Raw genomic sequence first — 12347 nt, forward strand, 5'->3', positions numbered from 1 at the left:
AGGTAAAACTGAGAAAACAATGAGCTACAGATGCGGTATTTTCACACACACCTAGATTTGAACAGTATATGTAGATTTGGACCTAATCCTTGAAAAATCTCCAAAAACTTCAAGATCATGTTGGTGGGTGCCCTGGTCCTCCTACTTTTTTACACGTCGAAAAGGGTTGATTTCTCTCTGCAAATAAAGCTTATTTTGAAGATTGCAACTTTGTACCTATTTCCTGCACACATAAAAAAGGGGAAATAGGGGTTTGCCTAAGTCAAACCCTGATTTAGGAATTAACCTTGAATGAAATATTGCAAATACTTGAAATAAATTATGGATTTAAGGTATACCTCAGATCTGCAACGATTGATAATGATGTTTTTCTTCTTGAATGTAATCGCATATATTGTATGAAACTGTATGAACATGACAAAACCCTAATCACACACACATGCTTGCATAGGAATGATGTAAAGTTGCTCCACAATAGATAGATAAAGAATACGAAACCTTGAAGACCTCTAGAATGCTTGATGATGAATACTTCAATGCTTGAATTCTTGATTGCTTGATTGTAGTGCTCCCAATATTTATCTTGTTATGAATGTCTTGTCCCTAAAAAGAGAGGGGAAGACCTCCTTATATACTTTCCTGTTGTCAAACATAATAATTTTTTGACACAAGCTGACATGAAGCAAGGTTTCCCACTCAAAATTTGGATAGAGCAAAGGGTTTAAATTAGGGCCCAATTAGGGAGGACCATGGCATGGTTCCATGGTCCCAGTGAGGACCAAGGCACCATGCTTTGGTCCTACCCCATATTTGGACCAGGGTTAAGGGTCCTAGCAAGGTAGAAAGTGATATAAAGGCTAGTATTTCATGGTACAAGCATAACTAGGTCCTGATCAAGCATGAGGATGCGAACACTAAGGTGAGGGCCCCAAATGTGGTCAAAATTGCAAAGGGTACAATTTTAGGATGCTACATTTAGCCCCCACTTTAGTAGGAGTATAAGATTAGGCAAATACTCACGATAAAGTAGAAGAAAGAGAGATGAAGAAGAGGAGGAATGCAGAGAAAAATCACAAGGAGTACAAAAATGTCACTAATTTCGAGGAACCAAGCCCCCAAGTTTAGGATCTTAACTCACTCAAACATATACAAGGGCACACAAAAAAACAAGACAAACACAAAAATACAAACAAAGACAGAAAGGCAAGCAAAGACAAAAGACACAAAAAAAGCTAAAGACCAAAACAAGACCTCAAGTCAACTAGTTGAAGGGACCTCGATATCAAAATATCAAAACAACTAATGTCATTCTTGAAAAATGTCATCTCACGAACACAAGTGACCACATAAAAGAGAAAAGAAAATATCATTCATGAACTATCAAATAGCAAAGCTACGAGTTCATGAGAAGAAGAAGAGAGAGAACATGAATACACACTAGATGTGTTCTTCTAGGTGATCCATGAGAAGAATGATGAGAGAGGAAAAAATTGACGCCTCACCCCTAGATGTTTGCATCTAGGTGATCTATGTTGGGGAGGAGAGTAGGAATAGTCTAGCCCTATTCCGCTAGTTCCATTCATCCTCATGCGTGTGTGCAAGTGATGTTTGGTTTATAGTGTATAGAACCCCATATAAGAGTTTGTTTCCTTTGGTTTTGAGTGTGCTTCAACCTGTTTAAGACATGTAATGTAAATTCAAATTCAAAGAGGCGACTGTTTTTGCAAACGCCAATGGGCAAATGTGCAACTTCAGGAACATCTCATTTAAGAGTTTTTCTATAGTTTTGAGGACATCCCATGTAAGAGTTTTTCTCTAGTTTTGGTGATGTGTACCTATTGACGTATGTTTTGATGCACTCGCCAACAATCAGGTAGTCAATGTGAACACTCACTACCTCTCCTAAAAAGCAATAAGTTTTGGGGAACTGATCACTTCTAGGTCTCTATACTCGGGTCTCGACAGTGATGGGAAACTCAATGGTTGATGCGGTTGTACCTGTTAAGGGGCCTACTGGTTGAAACTAAATCCCAATAATTTTAATAGCTTAACTTCTTCTTCTTTTGTATTTTATGATTTAAGATTCTCCTGGAAATAAATTGCAAAATATAGGGAAACAAGAAAATAACAATGAAACCAATTCAATAACAACTTAATGAACTACTTAATTAGTACCCTGCAATCCAAAAATCATCAAATATTATCCAAATCAACATTTAATAACGGACCTCCAATAAACCTGCCAAGTCAGCAACCTCATAGATTCATGGAAAGAATATCACCACAATATCATCTATCCCAGTAATTCTCATACACCACTTACGTGTGCAATATGATTCATAAAGCAATAAACAAAAGATCAAAACAAGTTGTTGATTTCAAACAATAGACATTACCAGACTGCAAAGAACAAACTCATAGAACATATGCATAGATCAGGTAATCTATAAGTTGATTCTTGTATTAATTTCAAAGAATGTATCACAAAAACTTCTCAAATTCATAACAATCTACAAAAATAATATAAAATCTCTAAGTGGGCCTCAAATCATCAATTTGTGGACCCTTACAAATGAATCAAACTCCTCAATTTATAGAGTTTCTTGTCCTACTTTATAGGAAATAAACCTAATCTAAATTAAGAACTCAAAAGCAAGGAGTCGCAGTTGACTTGCAAGTCTCTGCCTCTATACTCCAGTTAACTATTATGAAACAGAGACTGGGTGAGCACTACGAAGACCGTGCTGCATGAGCCAGGCTTTCGTAGACATGTAAAAATTTTCTCAAAATTGAAGCGTGAGTTAGATGTGCAGTTGAAGTCCCAGTGGGGTGCTCATGCAAAAACTCCTTTTAAAAGTCATGCTATCATTAGCAACTATATGTTTATCTTTCACTTCTTTTTATAGGCTTTATAATTGCTGATGATACATGCAATCACTTCAGTAGGAGGATCAGTAACATGTTTGATTCTAAACTTGTACTTTTTCAAAATTTCCTCTGCATTCTTTCTTTCACTTTGTAACTCCTCTATTGTCTCTGCAACCTGTTGACACTGGGTTATCAAATATGTATACATGTCCATTAATGCAATACTAAACTTAGCCAAAGCTGCAATATGTTGTGCCTCATATGCATCCCACTGGCAGAGTACCTAATCTTCCTCCATACCTCCTGCATTGGTTATTCCAAGCCCAAAAACTCCTTATAACTGTCCTACAAAATTCTCATACTTTTTCACTACCCCTAGGAGGGGAGACCAAATACTTGTTATATCCCCCACATACTGTTGAAGCATTTCTATCTTCAACTCCAAAATGTATATGTAGGATTGCAATTTTTTACAGTTGTCTCCACCCAAGAGGTCCTCCCTTATTATCTCTTCTTCCCCAAGACTCAAAACTTTATTCAAGACCCCTTGCTAAAAGTGTTGAGTTTTCGCTCCCACTATTGAGAACAAGAAGCTAATGCTCCTCCAACTTGCATGGCCTTCCTATATTCCTTCATGGTGTTTAGCAAAACTAGTCTAAATTTAGAGGCATTTATTTGTGCACATGACTTTGTTGTGGATGCCACTTGTCTTACCTCAACCAATGCTTTTATATCTCCCTCTGGGAGTGATGAGGTTGAAGGTAAATTATCACTTACACAAGTATCCAAGGGCTTGCCCATCTCTACCAATAGCTGCTTATATTGTTCCAGTTGTGCCTTGACCTCTAAATGGGAGGTATGTTCTTTTTCTATTCGGCCCCTGATGACACTAGTAGCCAATTCCAACGTATCTAATTCTCCCCACTTAGTCTGCTTACCCAGTTTCACCTGTGATACTTGGTACTTTGGAGAGCTCTGACCTTCTGCTTGTGTAGGAACTGTTATATCTGCAATCACCTCACCAAAACCTGTTCTTGATAAATGATGTATGGTCTTGGCCTTCTTTCCTTTCCTTGGTTCTTCTGTGATTACCTGTTGTAGTGTAACTTTTGGTAGCACTACTTTCCTTTTCTTTTTCTCGAAGGTTAAGTTTAACCATTGCGGCACACCTTTATCTTTTTCACCTTCATGGGGCACGATGTTAGTGGTCAGTACATGTATGTTTGACTTCTCTTCTGATTCATCTTTCTCCTCTTCTTTTGTATGCTCAGGGTCTTGGGATGAAGCAATTTGACGAGCCACACTAGCTTGGAGAGCAGTATCAACATTCAACTGTTGTTGCTTATGTAATTCTCCTAACTTATGATTGATCTCTTCTTCAAATGTCTTGCTATCTTTATCAATTTCCTCCATACCTTGCTTGGCAGCTATCTCCTTCAGTAAATCTTCTTGGCCCTGCGGAGTTAAGACCAACCTTTCATCTTGTGAATCTTCAGACTCCTTTGATTCCTTCTCTCCTCCAAGTGGCTATTGTTCCATAGGTTGCTCATCCTCTTGGTCAGAATCTAATTCGATGTTATGGACACTTACTATTTCTATGGTAGGTCTTAACACCTGTGTCATGGGAGGCATTGTTGTTGTAACATAAATATCAGTTGGTAGTGGCATAGGGGTGGTAGCAGCTAACGTCAAAATTGGAGCTTGTGTTGTGGCGGTAGACAAAGGCTGAGTAGATGCACTTGTCGTATTAGGAGGAGGAGGTTGTGCACTTTCATCTGCTTTCCCTTTTTGATCTTCCTCTTGATTTCCCTCTCTTGGTATTTGTCCAATTATCGTCCTCACAAGATGTACCTCTGCCAGTGGGACAACTCCTAGCCCTTCTTTTACTCCAAAATCTATAGCCTTTTTCAAAAGTTCAGATCTCCTCATTTCTTCTTTTAATTTCTTCAATAATTCCTCAGTACTTTCTTCAGGTTTGGCAGTTTCATTTGGGTCAGTTGATGTGTTCTTTTGAGTGTCGAACCTTGTCTTACGAGCATAATCCTTATAACCCCTTGAATGGGGAACACTTGAAGTCGATTCATTTTGCTTCCCTTTCGAAGTGCTTGGCCTAACCCTCAAACTTAGCCACTGCCTATTTCTATCTATAACAGTTTGAGTTACTTTGTGTATATCTATATCCTAATGTGCCGACCACCTTATTGGAGAGAGAGACTTCTTGTCAGTTTCTTTCTCCTTATATACAAAATCTAATAATTCACCATAATCCCTTAATTCTTTAGGGAGATTGGTCTCTATTTCAAAATTTCTTATTTGTGGTACTGACAGCCTATAATAATTCTTTTCTCTAACTTCAAAACTATCTTGGAGGTTTTCCTAAAAATCCTCCAATCTAGACTTATGCCCATCATATGCCTTTGGCATTATTTGCTTTAGCTTTCCGTAGGGATCATAGTACTCCCTTGCATAATTAAATTCTTTAAGATTTAAATCCTGAAGTTCCTGCTTTGCTATCTTTGCTACCTGAATCTTGGAACAAGATAAGTAACCAATAGAAACTGAAAAATCTATACCCGCCTTGTGTTTTGAAGACAAAAGTGATTGAAGGTTGAGCATCTGCCTGACATATTCTAACAATATAATGCGATCATTGCAGTATCACGACAACATCATAGGGTTCCTTGTGAATCCACTAACCCTGATATATGTAGAGTGTTGGTTCTGAATGAACCAACATGCCCATTCCCTGATAATTGCCATTGCTTTTGGGCTTATTCTATAACCTGTATCACCTGTGAGTTTGATGATGATAGGGGAAGGAAGGCATCATTTATTCTTTTAAAATGTGCCTTTGTGTTGTTTAGATGGAGTTGTGAGTAATACTCCCACACCTTCTTTTGCCCTTCCTCATCGCCTAGCTGGCCCTCTATTTGCAAGCCCGAGAATTTGCTTGCTCGGGCAGCTACCCAGATAACATAGGAGGTAAAGAAGAATTTCTTCATTTGATGCACCTCCTTCATCTGCTTATGTATGTTGTCAAAAAGAATTTGGGCCCAGTCAAATTATTATTTCCCTATTAGTATAGTTGTCATAAAATGGAACATCGAAGGATGGAAGTATCAACAATCTGGCTTGTCGAAGTCCTTGCTCAGAATGATGATTAAGTCTCATTGTGGCTCCTTGAAATCTGCCCTCAAAATGTTTGTGGCCTTTAGCCCTGTCTTCCTCTCCTCTTCCAACCAATTCTCATTCATATGTCTTTTGTTTAAAGCAATATTCTTATTCCATACTCCGACAGCTTCCTCTGTAGTCAGGAGTACTTCATCCCTCATAGGGATGTCAAACACAAATCCCAGCATATCCACTGATAAATCAATCATAGTTCTACCTTGATCATGTGTGCACTTTCTAGTGTTTGCAATGTAGAATTGTGCAACAGTCATGATAAATTCAGGGGCTTGGACTGATTGCGGGAAAATGGTTGCTTCCACCAGACCTGATCTCTTAATTCTCCTCAGAGGGGCCTCAGGCCTTGGTCTGTCCAATTGTGTTTTGATATCTTCTAACTCGATATGCCCCACCTTTGTATCCGTCACCCATTTGATTTGGTCATCCAACTTTGAAACATAGACTTGCCCTTGATACTGATATTTCATGGTTATAGGAAGCTTGTCCAACTCCTTGCCTCTCTTGATGGAGGTTGGGTCCATCTAAATGCTCTGATCTGCAAGAAAGAATAAAAAATTAGTTCATTGCATACTCAAAAATATCAGTAACATCATCCACCTCGAGACTCCGAGGTTTCGGGGTGGATAACTTCCTTTAAAACAAACAACTGACTTCGAAACTTCGGGGTTTTGGGATTCTAAGGTTAGCATAGGTTTAAAAAACTAAGTCCAGAACTCCAGGGCTCCAGGGTTCCAAGTAGATTAAAAAAATGGGGTTTGGAACTCTGAGGGTCCAGAATGGACGAAAAAAGATGACTTTGGGACTTCGGGGTTCCGAAGTCCCAAGGTAGTTCAATTGAGTGCTCCTGCACCATACTCCCCCAAAAATAAAGAAGTCATGTGACTCCTTTAGGCAGCAAAGAAGAAGGTATTCTAACTTTCTAAAAGTTAGCTTCAGGTATCCATGTGGCCTCTGAGATAGGCTTGTCCTTCCATTTGATTAGATGCTCCATGTGTGTGTGATTCCTTGTCTTTTTGAGAATCCCGGAGTCTAGAACCTGTTCTGCTTGGGGAAAAGAAAGAGAAGGGAGAGATAGATTAGAAAGGGATTCTGCAACATCTGAAACTCTTTGAATCTCCTCAGGTGGCTACCCCTTGAAAGCAATCAGATCTGCAACATTAAAAATGGGAGACAAAGAAACATCAGTAGGCAAATCAACTTTGTAAGCATTAGACCCATACTTAGCCAAGATTTTACAAGGGCCTATTCTCCTCATCTGAAGTTTGCTTGGAACTCCCTTTTGTAACCTTGCCTTGTTCAAATGAACCATCACATAATCACCTATGGAAAACTGAACATCTCACTTTGTATCATCCACTCTTGCCTTGACTTTTTGGGAGGTATCTTGGAGAGCCTTCCTCACTTGCTCATGAACCTCCTTCATGGATTGTGCCATGTCATCTGTTGTTCCACTCTTATGCTGCAAATTAGTGATATCCCTCAACTCCATTATACCCCTTGGATGCATACCATAAACAATTTCAAAAGGGATTTTACCTGTAGACTGGTTAACACTGTCATTGTAGGCATATTTTGCTTGATGAATGAGCTGATCCCAACTCTGCCCATATTCCTTTGTCAAGCACCTAAGCATGTTTCCAAGAGACCTATTCAAAACTTTAGTTTGGCCATCAGTTTGTGGATGATAAGTTGAACCAAAAGAGAGATTAGTACCCAATCTCTTCCACAATGTTTTCCAGAAATGACCAAGAAACTTAACATCCCTATCTGAAACAATGCTAGTAGGCAAACCATTTTTTCTAACAACTTCTTTGAAAAAAAAAAAGCAATATGACTTGCATCATGTGTTGTCTTACAAGGAATAAAGTGATCCATTTTGCTAAATCTGTCAACTACTACAAAGATGCTATCAAATTCTGCTTGAGTTATAGGTAATCCTACCACAAAATCCATACTAATGCAATCCCAAGGCCTATGTGGAATGGGAAGAGGCTGATATAAACCAGCATTAGAGGAATTCCCTTTTGCTTTCTGACATACCAAGCACTGCTCAACATACCTCCTGATGTCTCTCTGCATCTTATGCCAATAATAGAACCTTTGAACCAACTCTAAGGTCTTGTTGAGACCGAAATGTCCACTTAAGCACCCATTATGCTTCTCTTGAATGAGGTTCTCTCTCATAGAACCGTTTGGAACACACAACTATCCACCCCTGAATAACAGACCATCCTGCAAAGTGAAATCAGCATATGCACCATGGAAATTATTCTCAAAATCTTGACAAACTTTATAAGCTTCAACAAAATCATCATCAGTAGGATACATGTCTTTGAAACTATCAATGCCAATGCTCTGAACTTGAATCTCATGAATAGTTAACAACCTTCTACTCAAAGCATCTACTACTTTATTCAACTGACCCTTCTTATGCTTAAGAGTAAAAGTGTAAGCTTTCAAGTATTCTACCCATTTAACATGCCTATGATTCAGTTTATCCTGTGAGTTCAAGAAACTTAGTGCCTGATTGTCTATGTATACAACAAACTCTTTAGGAAGAAGACAATGTCTCCATTTCCTAAGTGCTTGTACTAATTCACAAAGCTCTAAATCATAGGAAGAGTACTTTTTCTTTGCATCATTCAACTTCTCACTAAAGAATGCAACTGGTCTATTTTCCTAACTTAAAACGGCTCCTATAGCAATTTTACTAGCATCACATTCAATAGTAAAAAGTTTATCAAAACTAGGTAAAATGAGCACTGGTTGAGTAGCTACTTTAGTTTTCAATAACTCAAACCCCTTATTGGCTGCACTTGTCCACTGAAATTTTACCATTACACCCCCTTTGATGGTGTCTTAACATTGGAGCACAAATCTCACTGAATCCCCTGATGAACTTTTCGTAAAATTGTGCCAAACCATGGAAGCTTCTGACATCACCGACTATCTTAGGAGTTGGCCAACTGGTTATTGCTGCAACTTTAGTTTGATCCATTTTTAGATTGTCTCCTGATACAACAAAACCAAGATAGACCAATTATTCCTTCAAGAAATCCCATTTTTCTAGATTAATGGTTAGCTTCATCAGATAACCATCTCAAAACAATAGGTAAATGCTTCAAATGCTCTTCATTAGTCTTACTGAAAATAAGAATATCGTCTAAATACACAACAACAAACTTGCCAATAAAATCATGTAAAACTTCATTCATGAGTCTCATGAATGTGCTGGGAGCATTAGAGTGTCCAAATGGCATGATAAGCCACTCATAGAGACCCTCATTTGTTTTGAAAGTTGTCTTCCATTCATCCCCCTCTTTGATTTTTATCTGATGGTAACCACTCTTCAAGTCAATCTTACTGAAATACTGTGCACCCCCCAAACAATCCATCAAGTCCTCTATCCTGGGTATGGGAAATCTGTATCTGATGGTGATCTTGTTTATGGCTCTGGAATCTGTGCAAAGTCTCCATGTTCCACCCTTCTTAGGTGCCAACACTTTAGGTACTGCACAAGGACTAATGCTCTTCCTAATCAACCCTTGGTCTAAGAGCTCTTGTGTTTGTCTTGCTACCTCTTTATTTTGTTTAGGGATCATCTTATAGGTTGCCTTATTTGGCAAAGAGGCTCCAGGTATGAAGTCAATCTGATGGCTAATGGCACTAGGAGGTGGTAAGGCTGTAGGTGTACCATCATTGATTATTTGTTTGAAGTTATCAAGGATTTTTTGCACTTCATATGGTATCTCAACTTTATTTTCTACCTTTTCTTCTTTGGGTTTCACTATGAGTGCAAATCCCACTCCTTCACCTTCTTCTAGTGTTTTTATGAACTCTTTCTCATTCACTAACAAGATGTTAGGTACTTTGTTGTTGCTCTCTCCTTCTTCAATGAGGGATTGAATCTAATAGGTTACTCCATCTTTATGAAATGAGTAGGAGTTTCTTTCCCCATCATGGTGTGCTTTTCGGTCAAACTACCATGGTCTACCCAACAATAGGTGGCAAGCATCCATAGGAAGGATGTCACATAGGATCCTATCTATATATCCACCTATGTGGAAATCTACCCAGGCTTGCTCATTTACTAACACATGTTGTCCCTTATTTAACCATGTGACTTTGTATGGCTCCTTGTGTTGTATCCTAGGTAGTTTTAATTTACTCACTGCTTCCTTTGATATGATGTTATCTATGGACCCTAAGTCTATGACAACCTTACATACCTTTCCCATGATTTTACACTTAATCCTGAACAATTCTGTTCTCTGTGAGACCTCTTTACTATGTGGCTTCTTCATTAACAATCTCTTGATCATTAAACTATCACCATCTTCTGAAGCTAGGTGGTTCAATGTTGAAGTTCTGGTATTACCTCCATCTTCCTAAACATAGTTTACCCTCTTTTCACCACCATAGGATGAACTAGGCTTCTCTGGGCATCTATAGGTAGGGTGGCCCAACTTTTGGTAGTTACAACACTTTATGGTTGAGAAGTAGGACCCTCTCCCTGGTCCATTAGATCTACCTCTACTCGGGTTGCTTGATCCCCTACCCCTATAGTTGGGTTTGCTCTGAGAATCCCCACTTTGCTCTAGAAGTTTAGACTCTCCCTGGGATCGTTGATCTATTCTCCTTCCCCCAAAACTGCCTCTATGGCTTCTTCCATCTCTTCCCCTACCTTTGCCTCTGTTGTTTTGTTCTTGCTTTCTCCTACCTTTCTCTTCCACCTTAAGTGCTAATTGATAACACTTATGTATTGTTTGTGGGCATAACAAGCTCATCTCTTCCTGGATGTTCCATCTTAACCCATTCAAGTACCTTGCCACTTTTATACTCTCATCCTCTACTACTCTGGATCTCATGCACAATTTTTGAAACTCCTCAGTGTAGCTACTGACATCTAGGTCTTTTTGTCTCAAATTTTGTCTTTTCCTATGAAGTTGTATTTCATAGTCTTCAGGAAGGTAGATTTCTTTGATTTTGGCTACCATTGCTTTCCAGGTGGCTAGTGGTTGCTTACCTTCTTTCACCCTTTCCTCTTGGATGAACTTCCACCAAGTTAAGGTTGCCCCTCTCAGCCTTGATTTTGCCACCTTAACCTTTTGTGCTTTAGTTACTCCATCACATTCAAAATGGTTTTCTAGCCCTTCAATCCACTCTATAAGAGCATCTGGACCCATCTTCCCACTGAAAAGAGCCACCCCCTCTAAGGTTTTACCACTCATAGCTCTCAAGGCTTTCAAGAATGGTTCTTGCTCAATGAAAGGGTCAGGCATGGGGACCTCATCCTCTATTGCCATCATTTTACCCTAATCTCCAACCTTATCATGGACTTCTTCAGTTCTGACTTCTACTTCAGCTAGTTTCATTGCTAGTTGATCTAATCTTTCTCTGAGTGCCCTATTTTCCTCTTCTTGGTCCTCAACCTTCTTGGCTAACTCTGCATTAGTCACCTTGTTTTCCCTAATGTTCCTTTCCTCCTGAATCTTTTGTTGGCTCTGATACCACTATGATAGGGAGATTGCTAGGTAAGTGCTCAAAAAGGCCAATTTGAGTCAAAAGGCCATAGAAGGGAGCAAGAGGTATTGTTTGTATCTGCTCCTGATGTTTGCAATAACAAGTTTAGTTACACTTGATAGGTCTCTCAACAAGTCCTCACTAACAACCTCCCTTTTTGATGATGGCTCACACCCATGCTCAACTTACTTCAATTGCTCACTCCACCCATTCTCAAACCATGCTCTTTTGGCATTCAACACACTGTTTCAGAGTGCATTAGGAGACTCCAACATGGACATGTAGGGGCAGCAAATTTTTGTTCAAGGTTTGATGATCAAACTTAGTCTTAGGCTCATAACCCTTAGCTTACTCAAAACACCAGCAAAGGGTCAAAAACTCCAACTGAGGCAATGCACTGTCTAAGGTCTTGTTTGTCATTTGGTTTGTTGTTTTATAATTCCCACACAATGTCTCATGAGCCCCAAACACCTCCTAGCAATCGGGTTATGAAAACTGTGTGTTATGCAGTCAAAAGGCTACTAGCCTGTGGAGGCCTAATTGGCCAAATTTTGCTCATACTGCCCACCGATGGGCTTCTTGTCCATGGGAATTGATTTGGTTAGTGTGGATTAGGTCTAAAAAAAGATACTTTTTAGGTTTTGGACTCCCTCAACCTGGTTTAATGACTGTCCACTAAATTAGGCTTAAACATAGGGTTTCATGAGGGTTTGGGTGCTTCCACCATAGACACTCTCCATCAAACTTGTTTCAAGCTCCCTCACTAC

This window comes from Cryptomeria japonica, chromosome 7 (assembly GCF_030272615.1).
Source record: "Cryptomeria japonica chromosome 7, Sugi_1.0, whole genome shotgun sequence".
In the NCBI taxonomy this organism is placed as follows: Eukaryota; Viridiplantae; Streptophyta; class Pinopsida; order Cupressales; family Cupressaceae; genus Cryptomeria; species Cryptomeria japonica.